Here is a 19836-nt window from a genome sequence, read left to right on the forward strand (position 1 = left end):
TTTTTTTTTTTTGAGACAGAGTTTCGCTCTTGTTGCCCAGGCTGGGGGGGAGGTTGAGGGTAGGGGGTTGGGGGACCAGGGTTAAGGGGGTGGGAAAGACTTTGAGGATGAGGGTTGGGGGAGGTTAAGGGTAGGGGGTTGGGGTGGGAGGGAGGTTAAGGGTGAGGGGTGGGAAGTGGGGGTGGGAAGGAGGTTGAGGGTGGGGGGCTGGGGAGTGGGAGGGAGTTTGAGGATGGGGTGGGAGGTAGGTTCAGGATGGCGGTGTGGGAGGGAGGTTGGGGGACAGGAGGGAGGATGGGGAAGGGTGGGTTTGGGGGAGTTGGGAGGGTGGGGAAGCATGGGGTTGGGGGCGAGGGGAGTTTTTCCTGGGGCCCCCAAGGGTGCAGGCTGGACAGATGCCCAGGTCCTGCGCCTAGGAGGGTCCTGCGCCTAGGAGGGTCCTGCGCCTAGGAGGGTCCTGCGCCTAGGAGGGTCCTGCGCCTAGGAGGGTCCTGCGCCTAGGAGGGCAGCTGTAGCTGTACCGGAAAGGCAGATCCTGCCTGCTCCCGGCTCTGCCCCAAGAGCATAGAGAGGCTCGGTTCCACAGCTGCAGCTTGGGAGGCTGTAGCCCCTCCCAGGAGGGTGGGGCTCCTTCCTGCTTCCTAGAGCAGGAGACCTGGGTCTGCATTTAGGGTTTGGGCGGCTGCAGCACCTGGGGGAGCTCCTACCCCAACTCAGAAGTTGCCATTAACTAAGATGGGGAAGGCTGAGGAAGAAGCAGCTTGGGGAAATGCAGGAAGAAGAAAAAAAGATTGGGAGCTCAGTTTTGAACAGACAAGTTCAAACTATAAGATATCTAAGTGAAGTGTTGAGTAGGCAGTTGGATATATACGTTTAGAGTTCGGGACAGAGGCACAGACTTAGAGATGCAAAGTCGACACTCATTAACACATATTAAAACTTGGCATTTGTAGATTGTCAAATGCTGTTCAAATGCAAAGCTTCATCACCTAGCAATTGCTCATGAATATAACACAGCTATAAACATTGGCCCACTTAAATTCTCTGATTAGAATACTAAATATCTTCTTTGAAAGGTACTTTCAGCAGGCTGGGAGCAGTGGTTCACGCCTGTAATCCCAGCACTTTGGGAGGCTGGGGCGGGTGGATCACCTAAGGTTGGGAGTTTGAGACTAGCCTGACCAACATAGAGAAACCCTGTCTCTATTAAAAATATCAAATTAGCCGGGCATGGTGGCATATGCCTGTAATCCCAGCTACTTAGGAGGCTGAGGCAGGAGAATCGCTAGAACCTGGGAGGCGGAGGTTGTGGTGAGCCAAGATGGTGCCATTGCACTCCAGCCTGGACAAGAGTGAAACTGTCTAAAAAAAAAAAAAAAAAAAAAAAAAAATCGTGGTGGCTGACGCCTGTAATCCCAGCGCTTTGGGAGGCCGAGATGGGTGGATCACCTGAGGTCAGGAGTTCAAGACCAGCCTGGCCAACATGGCGACACCCCATCTCTGTTTAAAAAAAAAAAGGAGAAAGAAAGATACTTTTAGCAGAACACTTTGTTTTTCAGAAAAGTGGGGCATATGCAAGTCTTTTAAGTTTTTCCTGTTGTACTTTTTAACTATTTTATTGCAAATTTTAAATACAAATAAGTTCTGAAATTCTTAAATTATTATAGACTTAAGAAATACTATCAATTGGAAGTTCTAAGAAGGCTATGTAATTATATCTTCTTTGAGGATGTTTATCTTCCCAGAAATTGAAAAGCTCAAATGTGAAACGCACAGTCTTAAAGAAGCCTGCAGCTGCCAGGTCAGCCTAGTCCTGATAATAGTCGTTACCAAAGGATATTCTGCCAATCTTTGACAAGAAACATGCTGGTAGTCTTAAAATATACATACAATTAAACACTCCACCTTGGAAGAAGAATTGGAAGAAATCACTCAGAAGATTGAACTACTAAAAAACTGATTATCTGAGAATGAAACAATGAATGAAAAACACAAAGATAAAGGCATGGGGGGAATCCCAAGTGGAATATGAAGCCACTGGAAATCTTGAAGTTACAGTAAAGATCAGAATACCTATTTTGCTGTTACATATCCACACGTCAAGTCATAAATACACAAATAGATGTATTTGGGGTCATAAAATGCAATCTTGTTCGGAAATATTTGGGGTATCAGTACTTAAAAGTAAATTATTGATTTTCTGGTTCTAGAAATGGTGGAGTGCTTTTATTGGACTAACTCTTCTTCAGGTAATGTTATACAGCTCCAGACAAATATAAAATTTAACTATTTGAAGGCCCTGAAAAAAAAAAGTCACCAAAGTTAGGTAGAAAGTAGAGGAGAGGCCAGGCGTGGTCCCTCACACCTGTAATCCCAACACTTTGAGAGGCTGAGGGAGGCGGATCACCTGACGTCAGGAGTTTGAGACCAGCCAGGACAACATGGTGAAACCCCGTCTCTACTAAAAATACAAAAAAAATAGCTGGGTGTAGTGGCAGGCACCTGTAATCCCAGCTACTCAGGAGGCTGAGGAAGGAGAATTGCATGAACCTGGGAGGTCACTGAACTTCACGTCACTGCATCAGGCTACTGGGCTCCAGCCTAGGCAACAGAGTGAGACTGCATCTCAAAAAAAAAATAAAAAGAAAGAAAAGTGGAGGTCATTTGACACTTGAAATAAGAAAACCACCCACACTGAATGAGATTTGTGTTTATACAGCTGCTCCCTGAGGGCACTCCCGGTGTACAAGACATGAAGTGGCTAGGACTGAGTGGAAAAGCACAGTGTTTTTGACTTGTCAGAGGATGGAGTCAGGGGCTACCAAAGGGCCTGGAAATCGAGGGAAGGAACCTCGGAAAAGAGGGAGCCACAAAGAGGAAGCCCCAAATCTGCATTTAAACTCACTTTAAATTCTTGGCTGAAATTAAAAACTCACTGAAAAGGGCTTAATGAGATGAGACTCCAAAGATGTCAACATAAAGCAACAGCTGGAAAGTGTCAAAAACAGAGCAACAATCTCATTGGCTGCTCACTGCAAGGGAGATGGAATTTGGAGTTTGCATATCACCAAGGGCATGCCCTAGGAGTAAAGAGTGTGTTCTATATCTAAGGAATTCGCCCTAAAACTAGTGGCAAAGCTAAAAGAAATGCATCTGTAGGAAGTGTAAGACTAAGCATCACAAATGTAAGGTGATTAGTCGAAAAAGCAATTGATTACTTAAAACAGAAAGCAACACTCAGTTAAGAAAAATAAAATCCAAAAGCTCTTCAACATATTCTCCATTATGTATAATATACAAACAAAATAGTAGCCATTTAAGCAATTAAGACTAGTATAATGAGGTTAAGAGCAGAAGCAGTCAATAAAAAAAAAATGTGAGATGGCTCAGATGTTGGAAATAGCAGACAAGAACTGTAAAACAGCTATTATAAATATTCAAAGACCTAAGGAAAATATTGTCATCATAAATAAACAGATAGAGAATTTCAGAAGAATATGGAAACTATTTAAATGATCCAACTTTAAAAGTCTAGAACTGAAAATTGAAGTATTTAAAATAAAAAACACCGTGGCATAGGCTTAACAGCAGACTGAAGATGGTAGAAGAAAGTATCCATGCACTTGCAAACCGCTTTTTAGAAATTATCCAGTCTAAATAACAGAGAAAAAAGCTTTAAAAATTATAAAAAGAGACTTAATGACTTTTGAGAAGATATCAAGAAGCTTGACATGAGTTGGGCGACATGAATCAGCTTCCCTCTCTTTTGCCAGTTAGTCTCTGCAGTTATGTTTTTCCTTTGAAAGGGTGGTCATTTATCCTCAGGATAAAATTCTTTCTTTTTCCTCATTCACCCAAGATTTAGGCCATGTGTGACCGTTCTCAAGTAAACCAAAAGTGAGCAGAAGTTGTTGTTAAGACACATAGTGGATTGAACTGAGTCTAATTTATTTTTATTTTATTTTTTATTTTTTGGTTTTTTTAGAGATGGTGTTTCTCCATGTTGGCCAGGCTGGTCTTGAACTCCTGACTTCAGGTGATCCACCCACCTTGGCCTCCCAAAGTGCAGGGATTACAGGCATGAGCCACCACACCTGGCCGTGAGTCTAATTTTTAATATATGTAACTGGTAATCTTAACAGAGCAAATTTTCCTCTATTTAAAAAACTATAAATCTTGATATTTAAATAAAAATAGATATCACAATAAATACCCCAAATCTCAGTATGGAACTGTTTAAAATCTACATGGACCAATCAAAGGCTTGTGTAGCATTTTTAAAATGTGAAGCTTATATTTACTTTCTGTGCTGAAAAAAAAAGCACAGATTTCTTTAGTTTTTTTTTTAACACAACCTTTCCCAGATGTCCCACTGTGACCAAAATGAAAAATTATGCATTCTGATGTACTTTTAAAAATTGAAATAAAAATTAGAATTTCACTGGTCATTTGTCTTTATTATGACCCTCTACTATTTTTAAAATTTTGTTTCAGAGTTCTTGAATTTTATTTTGGGCAGGAACTTGATAATATATTATATTACCATAAAATCTTCCAAGTCAGTGAATAAAACACATAAACAAGGTTGCCAGACCTAGAAACATATTGATAAAGATCCGTTCCGCAAAGTCATTTTGACAGAAGCAAACATACTTGAGGTGATATAATTTATTACTTCCTCCTAAGCAGGACAACTTCAAGACATATTGGTGAAAGGAACGAAGTGAACTAGGCAGCCTGTTTAAGCACAACACGGTGAGGAAGCTTCTTACTGACAGACAACCCGGGTCTCAGGTTCCCAGCCCTGCCCCCTGGCCCTCAAAGACCGTCATGGTCATCCATGAGGATGTTTGTGCTTGAAGTTCCCATGCAGTGTTTTGGGTTTGCTGTCTTTTGATCTGATAGATATGGGCCCTCCCTAACTTCTGCCTACACCTCTGGGACCTCCATGGGGTAGGTGCAGAGGGTCCCAGTACTATGACGCCACTTAGCTCCAATGCTGTTGCATCAGTGAATGGCATCAACATTCTTGTTCTTGTAAAAAGCAGCAAGCTGTGAACACAGGTAAAACCCAACACATTCACACATATTCTTGTTTTAGTTGAAAAGCTATTGACAGGGTGATAGGAAGCCATTTCTTTTGTTTAGAGTGGGCTGTTTGGAAAAGCCCTGCATATTTTTTTTTAGACTTTATGCCCACTGAATAACAATTCCCCACTTACCCTCCCCTGAAATCACTGACAACCACCGTTCTACTCTCTGCTTCTATGAGTTCAACTATTTTTCTTCTTAGAGACAAGGTCTCACTCTGTCACCTAGGCTGGAGTGCAGTGGCACAATCAAGGCTCACTGCAGCCTTAATCTCCTGGGCTCAGGTGATCCTCTGGCCTCAGCCTCCTGAGTAGCTGGGACTATAGGCATGCACAACCACACCAGGCTAATTTTTTAGTTTTTTGTAGAAATGGGGCGGGGGGTGGTGTCTCACTATGTTGTGTAGGCTGGTCTTGAACTCCTGGGCTCAAGGGGTCCTCCTCCTTCGGCCTCTCAAAGTGCTGGGATAACAGAGGTGAGCCACCTTCAGTCACCCCATATCGTAGTTACCTCATCTAAATGGAATCATGCAGCATTTGTCCCTCTGTGACCGGCTTATTTCAGTTAGCACAGTGTTCTCCAGGTTCGTCCCTATGTGGCACACAGCAGGATCTCCTTCTTTTTATGGCCAATTCCATTTATGCATATACCACATTTTCTTTACTCGTTTATCCATTGATGGACATTTACGTTATTCCTATATCTTGGCTATTGTGAATAATGCAGTAAGCATGGGAGGACAGGTATCGCTTCAACATCCAGATTTCTTTTTTTTTTTGAGACGGAGTCTCGCTCTGTCACCCAGGCTGGAGTGCAGTGGCACGATCTCGGCTCACTGCAGCCTCCACCTCCTGGGTTCAAGTGATTCTCCTGTCTCAGCCTCCCAGGTAGCTGGGATTACAGGTGTGAGCCACCATGCCCAATCTGTTTTTAATTTTTATTTTTTTAGGAACCTCCATACAGACAACTAAACATAATGTAATATTCTGGATGAGATACTGGAACAGAAACTAGACATAAGGCAAATACTAAGGAAATCTGAATAATGTATGCACTTTACTTAATGATAATGTGTCAATATTGTTTCACTCTTTGTAACAAATGTAGCACAGAAATGTAAGATGCTTGACAATGGGGAAACTGCCTGCAGGATATAGGGCAATTCTCTGTACTATCTTTGCAATTTTTCCGTAAATCTAAAACTATTCTAAAATAAACAAGTTTATTTAAAACTTTTAAGTGGCATACACTAAAATGTTAGCCGTGGTGAGCTATGTAATTTTTATTATGTCTTCTAATATTATGTTGTTGTGTATTACTTAACAATTGAAATAATAAAGTGGATCAGTAAAGAAAAAATTATCTGATGTGCTTTAATATTTTCTCTAGCAGGGCGAGGTTGCCGACACCTGTAATCCCAGCACTTTGAGAGGCCCAGGCGGGCGGATCACTTGAAATTGGGAGTTCGAGACCAGCCTGGCCAACATGGTGAAACCTTGTCACAACTAAAAATACAAAAAATCAGCCATGTGTGGTGGCAGGCCCCTGTAATCCCAATTGCCTGTCTTATTTACAATAGCCTGTCTTATTAAGAAAATCAGTGTTTTTATAATTTATGGTTTCCTTGATTAGGAAATCCCAGATTCTCGGGAGGCTAAGGCAGGAAAATCACTTGAACCCAGGAGGCAGAGGTTGCAGTGAGCCGAAATAGTGCCACTGCACTCCAGTCTGGGCGACACACAGAGACTCTACCTCAAGAAAAAAAAAAAAAAAAGCCAGGTGCAGTGGCTCACACCTATAATCCTAGCAGTTTGGGAGGCTGACAGGCGATCACCTGAGGTCAGGAGTTTGAAACCAGCCTGGCCAACATGGTGAAACTCCATCTCTAAATACAAAAATTTGCTGGGCGTGGTGGCCAGCACCTGTGATTGTAGCTACTCGGGAGGCTGAGGCAGGAGAATCACTTGAACCCAGGAGGCAGAGGTTGCAGTGAGCCAAGATCTCACCATTGCACTCCAGCCTGCGCAAAAAGAGCAAAACTCTGTCTCAAAGAAAAGTCAAGTGAAATTCAAATTCCTAATTTCCTAATCAAGGAAACTATAAATTGTCAAAACATGGATTTTCTTAATAAGACAGGCTATTGTAAATTGTTTTCAGAATTGCAGTATCATAAAACACTGCTACCTTGTGATGATCCATGGTATAGCAGGTAATCTTGCTCAGATTCTTTTCTTTTTTTTTTTTAACTTTTTCTAAAAGATTTGTTTTATGCTGATATCTTCTAACTAATAATTCTGACAAATTTAACAAGTGTATTTAGCCTGAACCAACATCAATTTAAAAACAACAACAACAACAACAACAAAACACCAATAACTGGCTACTCTACAGAATTGACTGCAAAGGAAATGAGAATTCTCACCCTGGTAAAGCACTGCATGAGTATGTGGAGGTTTATTCTTAGAATTATAACTGTATGAAACGTGTTTTGAATTTAGGAGTAACATTTGAACATGAGCTTATATAGTTGATATGTTTCTTTAGAAAATAATTTAACCCACAAACGTATCATTTGATGGTAGTTGGATCAGAGTTGGGAGCTGAGGAAAAAACAAAAGAGTACAGCATACTAAAAATGTTTTGGGGCCGGGGCGGTGGCTCACGCCTGAAATCCCAGCACTCTGGGAGGCTGAAGTGGGTGGATCACGAGATCAATAGATCAATACCCTCCTGGCCAACATGGTGAAACCTCGTCTCTACTAAAAATACAAAAATTAGCTGGGCATAGTGGCACGTACCTGTAGTCCCAGCTACTCGGGAGGCTGAGGCAGGAGAATCGCTTGAACTCAGGAAGCAGATGTTGCGGTGAGCTGAGATCACACCACTGCACTCCAGCACGGGGACAGAGCAAGACTCCATCTAAAAAAAAAAAAAAAAACTTTCTGAACCATATATGTTCTGGTCCTTCCATCACTGACTGTCAGGTCCACACATTTGGCATGGAGGCTGGGGGAGGAACTGAAGCATGAGATGGGAGGCTGGACTGGCTAAGGAATGACCCTTCACCCTGCAATTCTGGTTTGGTGTCCAATCATAAGTCTGTAAATGGAGAGATGGGGGACAGCTAACTTCAAATACTGGAAGGGTTAATATGTGGGAGGAAAAAGTAAGTCTTCTCTATGGCCCTATACAAGTCAGAAACACTTCCAACTGCAAGTGGAAATGAAAATCAAAGGACTAAGCCAAAAGAGGAATTTTCTGAGCCTTGTCACTGGAGAGACTGGGAACAGATATCTGCGTGGCTCTCTCCAGATGCTCCAATGCTGACTTCTGGAAACAACGTCAGTCCCTCCCAGCTCTGCATTCTTCCTTATTCCTTCTCAGAAAGGCTGTCCTTGTGCAGTGAAGCTGGCCCCAGCCACTGGGCCTTCATGTTACTGCTAAGTATCCCTAGCAGAAGGGGAGTTTGTCTTTCCCAGTAGCTTAGAATCATGTTGCCATCTATGAAAGCGACGCTGAGACTCTGAGCGGCTCACGTGCCCATCTCTGAGGCTGAGCCACATAGCCAAGTGGGTCAGAGGTATCTGCCCAAAGAAAACTGGGGGTAGGGCCAGGCACAGTGGCTCATGCCTATAATCCCAGCACTATGGAGGCCGAGAGGCGGGCAGATCATTTGAGGTCAGGAGTTCGAGATCAGCCTGGCCAATATGGTAAGACTCTATCTCTACTCAAACTTCAAAAATTAACTGGGTGGGGCAGGCTGGGCACAGTGGCTCACGCCTGTAATCTCAGCACTTTGAGGTCGGGAGTTCAAGACCAGCCTGACCAACATGGAGAAACCCTGTCTCTACTAAAAGTACAAAATTAGCCAGGCATGGTGGCGCATGCCTGTAATCCCAATTAGGAGGCTGAGGCAGGAGAATCGCTTGAACCTGGGAGGTGGAGGTTGCAGTGAGCCAAGATTTCTCCATTGCACTCCAGCCTGGGCAACAAGAGTGAAACTCTGTCTCGAAGAAAAAAAATAAAATAGCCAGTATAGTGGTGTGCGCCTGTAATACCAGCTACTTGGGAGGCTCAGGCAGGAGAATCGTTTGAACCAGGGAGACGGTGGCTGCAGTGGGCCAAGATTGCCCCACTGGACTCCAGCCTGAGTGACAGACTGAGACTCCATCTCAAAAAAAAAAAAAAAAAAAAAAGAAAAGAAAACTGGGGGAATACCTAACAGGGCAGGTAGATGCTGGATCAGCAAAAACAAGAAGTCCACTACAGGTCACGATGGGGAAAATTCAGGAATGGCAAAGTAACATATTATCATTCAATAAAAGGAAGGTGATTTAAACAATCAGACCCATCCCAAGCTGGGACTGGAGGTGTAGTGAGTTCTGTCACAGGAGGTTCCAGGCAAAGACTTGCACTTCTCAAGTTCCTAAGAATTCAAACCTTAAATGAAATCTATCTAAGGACTGATTTGTGATTGGACACCACAACACTTCCCTCTGTCTCCACTGCTCTTCACTTCTCCAATTCACCATCGCAGCTTAACTGTGCAACTGAACATGCACCCTAACTTGTCTTACTGCCTGCCTCCCACTTGCCTCTCTACAATTCATTCTCCAGAGAGCAGGCAGTGGAAACAGTCATTTATTCATTCAATAAGTATTTATTGAGTACTTGGAATATGCCGGGCACTGTTTCAGGGATAGCGATGTCAGTGACCAAGAAAGACATAAATCCCTGCCTTCCTCCCAGGAGGAAGGTCTGAGATACAAAAAGATAAGATGAGCAAAGAAATCATCACATGTATCAATGCACAAATGCTCTGAATGTAAAATAATATACCAATCTATAGGGTTATAGATATAAAACTAAAATATTAGGTCACATTAGCACATAAATTGAATGGGTAGTTTGAATTAAAGAATTGTAAAGTCCTTGTAGTGTTTGGTGGCCTGGTAAGACAGGAACTTTAACCTTTGGTAAGTATGCATGATACATTTCAAGACTACCTTGGACTTTCCTTGCCTCAGGAAGCTGAGGCAGGAGAATCGCTTGAACCCAAGAGGCAAAGGTTGCAGTGAGCCGAGATGGTGCCACTGCATTCCAGCCTGGTCGACAGAGTGAGAGTCCGCCTCAAGAAAAAAAAAAAAAAAAAGGCCAGGCATGGTAGCTCACACGTGTAATTCCAGCATTTTGGGAGGCCAAGGCAGGAGGATCACCTGAGGTCAGGAGTTCGAGACCAGCCTGACCAACATGGTGAAACCCTGTCTCTACTAAAAATACAAAAATTAGCTAGGTGTGGTGGTGTGAGCCAGTAGTCCCAGCTACTGGGGAGGCTGAGGCAGGAGAATTGCTTAAACGCAAGAGGCGGAGGTTGCAGTGAGCCAAGATCAAGCCACTGTACTCCAGCCTGGGCAACAAAGCAACACTCCATCTCAAAAAAGAAATAAAAAGAAAAAGAACGATTGCAGCAAAATTATCCACCACAAATCTACTTCTTAGAATTTATTTAGACCCATGTTAGACTTTTTTATTTTATCCATCGTATCTCTTAATTTCTCATTAGTATTTCCCATCTTCTTATCTTTTATATGCTATATTCTGAGTGCTTTCTGAAGATTTCGTGCCAATTCCCTAATTCTTTCTCTTGTTCTAATATAACATGTAACTCATTTTTAAAGTTTCAATAGTTATGTTTCTTTCTAACAGTTTAATTCTTTTTCTAATATTCCTGATTGATTTCTGTTCATTTTTGCTATTCCTTCTTTTATATCTATATATATAGATAGATAGATATATATGTATTTCATACGTAGCTATTTTGTATTCAAGCTGATTTTCCCAATTTCAGAAATCCTGGAAAGTCTGAATAATTGTTGCTTTTTCTACTGCTTCTCATTTGAGGCTGTTTATTCCTCTATGGTCATGAGCTCACTTTTTTTTTTTTTTTTTTTTTTTTGAGACGGAGTTTCACTCTCGTTACCCAGGCTGGAGCGCAATGGCGCGATCTCGGCTCACCGCAACCTCTGCCTCCTGGGTTCAGGCAATTCTCCTGCCTCAGCCTCCTGAGTAGCTGGGATTACAGGCACGCACCACCATGCCCAGCTAATGTTTTGTATTTTTAGTAGAGACGGGGTTTCACCATGTTGACCAGGATGGTCTCGATCTCTTGACCTTGTGATCCACCCGCCTCGGCCTCCCAAAGTGCTGGGATTACAGGCTTGAGCCACCGCGCCCGGCCAATGAGCTCATATTTTTTTAAAAACCTAGAGGTCTAAGTTGAGGATGCCTTCTTCAGAGATGATTGCATTTGTTTCCTTTGGGATCCAGATGGTGCTCCTACCTGGGACCACTTTGGCCACTTCCGAGCTCCCCTGGCTGATTTTCTAGTCCCTGGTCCAGCTCAGCCCCATTGCCACTGGTCCAAGGCTTCGTCTGCTGGTTGAAATGCTGAAATGGGATTTGCCTTTGGATCACCTTTGCCTTTCAGGTATGTTCACTGCTCTGCTCAGTTATTAGGTACCTTTCAGAAGGGGTTAGGAGTGCTTGGAGAATTTTTATTCTTCCTATTGTGAAATGTGATCAAAAAATATGTTTTCTGCATGCTCTACTTGTTTTGAAACAGAAAAGCTCTTCATTCAGAATAAATGCCATTTGTCCTCTGTTTTCTCCCTCTTTCCTTCCTTCCTTTCTCTTTATCTTTCTTTTGGGAAACCTACCTTTCCTCATTCCGAAATAGCATTTTTCTGAGGGATCTCCTACTATTTCCCTGACTTTTCTTTTTTCAGTCTGTCTCTCCCTCACCCCTACTCTTCCTTTCTCGACTCTTTAGAAGACGGAGTTTTCCAGAATCCCATCCCTTTTTTCTTCTTACAGTTTATTTCATCTATAGCTATGATTTCATCCACAGTATCCTAACAAATCTGTATTTCTAGCTCTAAAAGAACCTAAGTTGGCCAGGAGCGGTGGCTCATGCCTGTAATCCCAGCACTTTGGGAGGCTGAGGCAGGCAGATCATTTGAGATTGGGAGTTCGAGACCCGCCTGACCAACATGGATAAAATTCGTCTCTACTAAAAATACAAAGTTACTCAGGTGTGGTGGTGCATGCCTGTAATCCCAGCTACTTGGGAGGCTGAGGCAGGAGAATCACTTGAACCTGGGAAGCGGAGGTTGTCGGTGAGCCAAGACTGCACCATTGCACTCCAGCCTGGGCAACAAGAGTGAAATTCCATCTGAAAGAACAAACAAACAAACAACAACAACAACAACAAACCCTAAGTTACAAATCTATATTTCAAACTTCCTTCTTGGAATCTCCATTAGGATTTTCCTCAATTCAAAACTTTCACAACTGGGCTTGTTATCTCTCATATCCTCCATCCCTAAATCAACTCCTCTTCCATTATTTTCCAACTTGGTCATGGATACCACTATCCACCACTCATCTAAGTCTGATGGTCCTGCGAATTTTAACTCCTAAACATCCCTTGAATTCTTTCTTTCTCTGTCTTATTTCCATCATCACTGCTAGAGCTGGATCCTTATCATTTCTTCCCAATCAATTGCAATCAACTCCTGATCTTTCTCTTGCCTCCAGACTCGCAGCTCAAATCTACCCTACCCACTGCTGCTCTTGTGATTTTTCTAATGCAAATGTGAACATGTCACTCTCCTGTGGGAAATTCTTCATTGGTCTCCCTCATTGACACGTGTTAAGGCTTAGGGTGCATAACTGGGTATATAAAGCCTTTATGACCTACCTAACTTATGCTTACTTTGCCTGCCTACTTCACTTATTTATTGGAGAGCAATGAATTATTTATTTATTATTATTACTATTTTAAGACAGAGTCTTGCTCAGTCACCTAGGCTGGAGTGCAGTGGCACGATCTCGGCTCACTGCAACCTCTGCCTCCTGGGTTCAAGTGATTCTCCTGCCTCAGCCTCCCAAGTAGCTAGGATTACAGGCATGTGCCAACACTCAGCTGTTTTTTGTATTTTTTGTAGAAAAAGGGTTTCGCCATGTTTGCCAGGCTGGTCTTGAACTCCTGACCTCAGGTGATCCACCTGCCATGGCCTCCCAAAGCGCTGAGATTACAGGCATGAGCCACCACGGCTGGCCTGTTTTTCCAATTTTTATTTCGATAGCTCTTGGGGTACAAGCGTTTTTTTGTTACATAGACGAAATATATGGTGGTGAATTCTGAGATTTTAGCGCACCCATCATCCGAGTAATGTACATTGTACCTAATGCATAGCTTTTTATCCCTAGCCCCTCTCCCATCCTCCCCTTTCTGAGTCTCCGAAGTCCATTACTTCACTCTGTATGCCTTTGCACACTCATAGCTTAGCTTCCGCTTATAGGTGAGAACTTACAGTTTTTGGTTTTCCACTCTTGTATTACTTCGCATAGAATAATGGCCTCCTGCTCTTTCAAGTTGTTGCAAAATATAATATTTCATTCTTTTTATGTGGCTGAGTAGTATCCCATGCTGTATATATACCACATTTTCTTTATCCGCTCATTAGTCACTGGGCACTTAGGTTGATTCACACCTTTGCAATTGTGAAGGGTGCTGCCATAAACATACGCGTGAAGGCCTACTTCACTTTAAGCCGTGAGGGCCACAAGCATGTCTGTCTTGTCTATCTTGGCACTATTCTCGGTCCCAAGCCCACAGCCTGACACCTAATAATTGCTAACTGGACGCACCACTGCTTTGTCGCTCGTTTCTGTTTCATAGACCCTTTTTGCCAACCAATCTGAACTTTTTGCAGTAACACAAGTGTGCCCTCTTCTCTAAATTCTAGACGAGTTGTAATTTACCCATTTATTTTTTTGAAATTACCACTATCTAAACCTGTGGCCGATACTAGGCTCTGAATGAATAAATGGAAGCAAACTTAGAAGTGCAGCCCAAGAGACAATAAATACCCGAGGAATTGACCAATATGAGGAACTGTATACAAGAACAGTTTTTCCCCAGGCGTAAGTGCAAGTATGAGGCAAACAGACGTCCTCTTGCCCTGTCTGGTCTTGGAACCATATTTAATTAATCAGGACTTTGCAGAGTGAATCGGAACAAAATGAAACAAAACAAAAGGCAAACAAGCCAACTTCTGAGAAAGCACTGACTGAAAAGGTCATCAACTCCCCTAAACCCCAAGTCTAAACTAAACGGGACACTCGCAGCTTAGCGGAGCCCCGCTCCCTGAAGCCCCGCCCCTGGGAAAGCGGGGCCTGCGGGATTGGCGGGGCTTTCCCACGAGGCCACGCCCTCTCCGGGCGGGCCGTAAACCTGCCTGCTGCCCCCGCCGTTTCCTAGGAGATGAAACACACAAGACGCCGGAGCTTTCACAAGGGAGTGAACTAGGTAAGCGGCCGGCGCGGGCAGGTAATCCCGAGCGGGCTGCGGGGCCGCCACCCTCCGTCCGACCCAGCCCGAGCCCGACCTGTCAGGCTGGCCGGGCATGTCCCCTCGGCGCCCTGTGCGACCAGGGCCAATCTCCGCCGGGAGACGGGTCCCGGACGCGGGTAAGGGAAGAACTGGAAGGAGGAGGGTTCCCCGGAGGGGCGGAGCAGGCGCGAAGGGTCCGCCAGAGGGAAGACTGTCTGTGTCTCCCAGGCCTCCTGACCACTCTCCCCCACTCCTGGGCCGTGGGGGCCGGCCAGGTGTGGGAGGATAACGGCGGGGCGTCCCTCAGCCTGAGAGATGCCCGCCCCGAACCTCTCCCCCGGGGTCTCCTAACCTCTGCGCCCTCCTCGGCTCCCCTGCTGCGTGGGCTGGCGGTGAAAACTGCTTATAGGACAGAGGCACGATTGGGTCTCTGGGAGGCAGCGGAACTGTGTTCAGAACTGTTGCAAAATCTAAAACGAGGGAGAAAAACAGGAACTAGGTCCGATTCCAGCCCTCGCTGGTGCATCCCAAAGGATGATGGTGAAAGTGGAATCACGCCCAACTGCGTCCCATCCACGGCGCCGCCGGACTCCCGGGGCCCAGGGACGCCCCCACTCCTTCCAGCACCCGGCCCCCGGAGCCTTTTAAGGGCCCTGGTTTGCAAAGTAGAACCAGAAAGCGTGTGACGAAAACGGCCCCTTTTCTGCAAATAATGCGTTTTAATTTAGAGACAGGTCAAGAGTGCGACGTCGAGAGCAGTGAAACTGGTTTTAAGGTCGGGCGCGATGGCTCACGCCTGTAATCCCAGCACTTTGGGAGGCCGAGGCGGGCGGATCACGAGGTCAGGAAATCGAGACTATCCTGGACAACATGGTGAAACCCCATCTCTAGTAAAAATGAAAAAAAAAAAAAAAAAAAAAAAATAGCTGGGCGTCGTGGCGCCCACCTGTAGTCGCAGCTACTGGGGAGACTGAGGCAGGAGACTTGCTTGAACCCGGGAGGCAAAGATTGCAGTGAGCTGAGATCGAGCCTCTGCACTGCAGCCTGGTCGACAGTGCGAGACTCTATCTCAAAACAAACAAAACTGGTTTTTAGTGGTGAGTGATCGCAATTCTACAAGGAAAGAGCTGTATGAATTGTGCTTAGATAATCGTTTCAAAGAAACAGACATTTGTTCTAATGATAATGGAATTCTCAAAGAGGGAACCAAAAGTTATAGGTCTTAATTTATTGAGCAGAACAACCCATTGAGTGAAATAATGATGGAGACCAAAGTGACTTCCCAGCCTTTCGGTCGGACGACCGCCTCGCCGACCCTCCAATACCGGGAGAGAGAAACTTCCCCCAACCGTGCAACCGACTGCTTCCACAGCAGGCACCGAGCGCTTCCACAGCAGGCACCGAGCACGACATTTAATCTCTTCGTCGGGGTGGACTTTGTTGGTTTGTGTGTTAGCTTTGAAATAATTTGTGAATATCAGCACAGAGAACTGTGCTCTTATGTTTTAAGATAGAATCTTTGCTTTCCCGTTGTAATAGTTCCTCATTTAATTTCTGTAAACCTTTGACTTGGTTAGTTTGGGATCTTTTTCATGTGTTGCTTTTTAAACAATTTAGTGACTTTTAAAAGGTTAATTATTGCAAGCGTTAATGCCAGCCTCGGAGTGACGTAATTATAGTATGTTCTAGAAAGCCAAGTTGAAGACATCCAAGCTTTATCTGTTCACTGATTGGCAGACATGAGTTTTACCCTTCATTTGCCCTCTATTTTAATCTTCTTTAATCCTATCTAAATCTCTTAATAGCTGGCAGAAGCTGTTGAGAATAAAGCCCAGATTTACAACAGTTGTGCACTTAAACAGTAATTATGAACTTAGACTAAAAAGTTGAAAACTAGAATGAGAGATAAATTATAAGGGTATTTGTTTTTGTGTATGTCTATAATTAAGCCTCTAAATAAGTGTCTTTTTCTCTAATCAGAGGAAAGTCAATAAATATAGCTTGATTGTGGAAAATTCCAAGTTTCTAACAATTCTATTAAATTAATTGAGGATGACAGTTATATTTACTTGGGTTTTGCTTTGTTGCATGTATATCTCATATATATATATATATTCATATACATAAGAAACTGTGTTAATATATCCCTATTTTGTAGAATTAGTTTTCCATAGGTCAACAGAGAAGCATATATGTAACTTATAGAGAAATATTATTGAGTGTGAACTGGAGAACCATGGGAAGTCTGTTTAAGGAACATAGCTTTTTGATTGGTAATCCGTAGTTGCTTATGTGCTGTCAGTTAGTAGGTACCTGGAAATAATGATATTTTAAAAGCTTTACCTTTTTATCTATGTCTCTACATGAGACCATTGTCCCTGTATGTTCAGGGGACAGAAGGAACAGTTGTAATAGATCAGCTTCTCACCCTGGGGAGCTGTTGATTTTGTAATTAATATAGTTCAAAAGAAGCCTTTCCAAAATTTTTTCTTAGGGAGCACAATATGTAAACTTCTTTTACTTAAAGGTTAGGTAGGACTTAACTGAGACAGATCCTCACAGAGCCACTAATCTGACCTTTTAAAAATGTGTGTCATGGCCATAATCCTCACCACTCCACCCCTTAAACAGAAAGGAGCTGGGGAATGGTCGGGTTCCTTGCTTATTCTTCCCTCAATATAAGTATACCCAATCCTATAGCCATCATCAGTTGAAAGACAATTGGTGCTGCTGGTGTTTATTCAGAAGTTGATTGGTTAGGCCTGGAATGAAGTTGCCACAATAGACACTCTCAAAGTGGCTGGGTGTGCAGGCCAGGGCCGAAAGTCTTCAATGACTGGATGTTCTGTTGTGCTGATCGCGCTGGTGCAGCTTCAGGTCGCCCTCCAACCCCAGGGCCACGGTGATGGGGGTGGCTGATGGCCTTAATAGTGGATGAGAGAGGAGTAATTAATCCTATTTTTTTCAGGTTGTTGGGCCAATGAAGGTAAATTTTTTGGCACTCTGTTTCCACTTCCTGAATAACACTCACTGCTATCATTGCCACGTTACTAGAGGTGCTGCATTAGGAATCTTAAGGAAAGAGGTTAGGGTACGTGGCTTGAGTTGTGTTTAGACTGCATGATTTTGGATCAAAGAGGATGTTTCCTTTAGCCTCATTAGGGATAGTAAGAACCAGCACCAGTTCATAAGAAGGAGACAAGGACAGGCCCGGTGGCTCACGCCAGTAATCCCAGTGTGACTGGGAGGCTGAGGCAGGAGGATCACTTGGGGTCAGGAGTTCAAGATCAGCCTGGCCTACATGGTGAAACCCTGTCTCTACTAAAAATACAAAAGTTGGCCAGGTGTGGTGGCGCATGCCTGTAGTCCCAGAAAGCCTGTCCTGGGAAATCTTAGGTACTTTGACAACTACCACATGTCCTTGTTGGTCTTAAATTTCTGCATATAATAGAGAAGCAATTTCTATGATTTAAATGAAAGTGCTACAGTGAGAGAAAAATAACTCTTTGATTGAAGTACTACATTGTAAAGGCACTTTAAAACAAACTACAGACATGCTTCGGAGATACTGTGGGTTTAGCTCCAGACTACGGCAATAAATTGAATATTACAATAAAGCAAGTCACGCATGTTTTTTGGTTTCAAAATACATATACAAATTATGTTTACTTTATTCTGTAGTATGTTTAGTGTGCAGTAGCATTTTCTCTAGAACAATAATGTACATACCTTAATTTAAAAATATCTTATTGCTGCCAGGTGCAGTGGCTCACGCCTGTAATCCTAGAACTTTGGGAAGTGGAGGCGGGGGGGATCACTTGAGGTCAGGAGTTCAAGACCAGCCTAGCCAACATGGTGAAACCCAGTTTCTACTAAAAATACAAAAAAATAGCTGGGCATGATGGCTCACACCTGTAGTCCCAGCTACTTCAAGGCAGGAAAATTGCTTGAACTTGGGCGACAGCAGTTGTAGTGAGCTGACATGGCACCACTGCACTCTAGCCTGGGTGACAGAGCAAGACTCTGTCTCAAAAATAAATAAATAAAATGTTATTGCTAAAAAATGCTGATGATCTGGGCCATCAGTGAGTCACAATCGCTTTGCTGGTGGAGGGTTTTACTTCTGTGTTGATGGCTGCTGGCCCATCAGGGTGGTGGCTGCTGAAGGATGGGATGGCTGAGACCATTTCTCAGAATAAGACAACAATGACATTTGCTCCATTGCTTGACTCTTCCTTTCGTAAAAGATTTCTCTATAATATGTGAGACTGCTTGATAGCATTTTTACCTACAACAGCACTTCTTTCAAAATTGAACTCAGTCTCCTCAAATCCTGCCACTGCTTTGTCAACTCAGTTTATGTAATATTCTAAATCCTTTGTTGTGGGCACTGGCTCACACCTGTAATCCCAGCACTTTGGGAGGCTGAGGTGGGTGGATCACTTGAGGCCAGGAGTTCAAGACCAGCTTGGCCAACATGGCAAAACCCCATCCCTACTAAAAATATAAAAATTAGCCAGGTGTGGTGGTGCACACCTGTAATCCCAGCTACTGGGGGGTAAGGGAATGATGGTGACAGGGGCAGGGGCTGAGGGACAAGAATCACTTGAACCTGGGACACAGAGGTTGCAGTAAGCCAAGACTGAGTCACTACACTCCATCTTGGGTGACAGAGTGAGACTCTGTCTCAAAAAAATAACTTTGTTGTTTTTTCAGCAATGTTAATAGCATCTCTACCAGGAGTTGATTCCATTTCAATAAAACATTTTCTTTGTTCATCTATGAACAATTTCTCATTCATTCAAGTTTGATTATGAGATTACAGCATTTCAGTCACATCTTCAGGCTCTATTTCTCTTTTTTATTTTAAAAATTAAAAAAAAAATTTCTTTAGAGACAGAGTCTTACTCTGTCACCCAGGATGGAGTTTAGTGGTATGATCATAGCTCACTGTAACTTTGAATTCCTGGGGTCAAGCAATCCTTGTGCCTCACCCTCCCAAGTAGCTGGGACTACAAGCATGCCATCAAGCCCAGCTAATTTTTTAGTTTTTTAAAGAAGGGTGTGATACGGTTCCCAAGCTGGTCTCAAACTCCTGGCCTCAACAATCCTCCTGCCTTGGCCTCCCAAGTCACTGGGATTACAGAAGTCAGCCACCACGCCCAGCTATGTTTCTTATTTCTTTGTATGAATCTAGTGTGACACTAAATCCTTAAATTTTTCTTAGTTTTATGTAAAATAAAATAGCATGTTTTATTTAAATAGAATATAAAATTTTAAAATAATGCTATTTTTTCATATAAAATAAAAGTTTGCTTTATATTTACCTTACCCAATTGGAGTACTTA

General features: G+C 43.4%; 2 protein-coding genes across 15 annotated transcripts in view; one reads left to right on the plus strand and one right to left on the minus strand.

Moving 5' to 3' along the window:
* LOC116531270 (transmembrane protein 14B-like) overlaps positions 1–19836 on the minus strand; it is a 115193-nt gene that overhangs the window by 36692 nt on the left and 58665 nt on the right. The gene's annotated exons all lie outside the window — the stretch shown is intronic.
* MAK (male germ cell associated kinase) overlaps positions 14393–19836 on the plus strand; it is a 53015-nt gene continuing 47571 nt past the window's right edge. For 3 of the 8 annotated variants that reach the window (XM_032249954.1, XM_032249958.1, XM_032249961.1), the window contains exon 1: positions 14393–14464. The gene's annotated coding sequence lies outside the window, so the exon portion shown is untranslated. The other 5 variants (XM_032249952.1, XM_032249955.1, XM_032249956.1 and 2 more) reach the window with 2 other exon arrangements.

Source organism: Sapajus apella, unplaced genomic scaffold, assembly GCF_009761245.1.
Source record: "Sapajus apella isolate SASKATOON/1434 unplaced genomic scaffold, GSC_monkey_1.0 scaffold70, whole genome shotgun sequence".
NCBI lineage: Eukaryota > Metazoa > Chordata > Mammalia > Primates > Cebidae > Sapajus > Sapajus apella.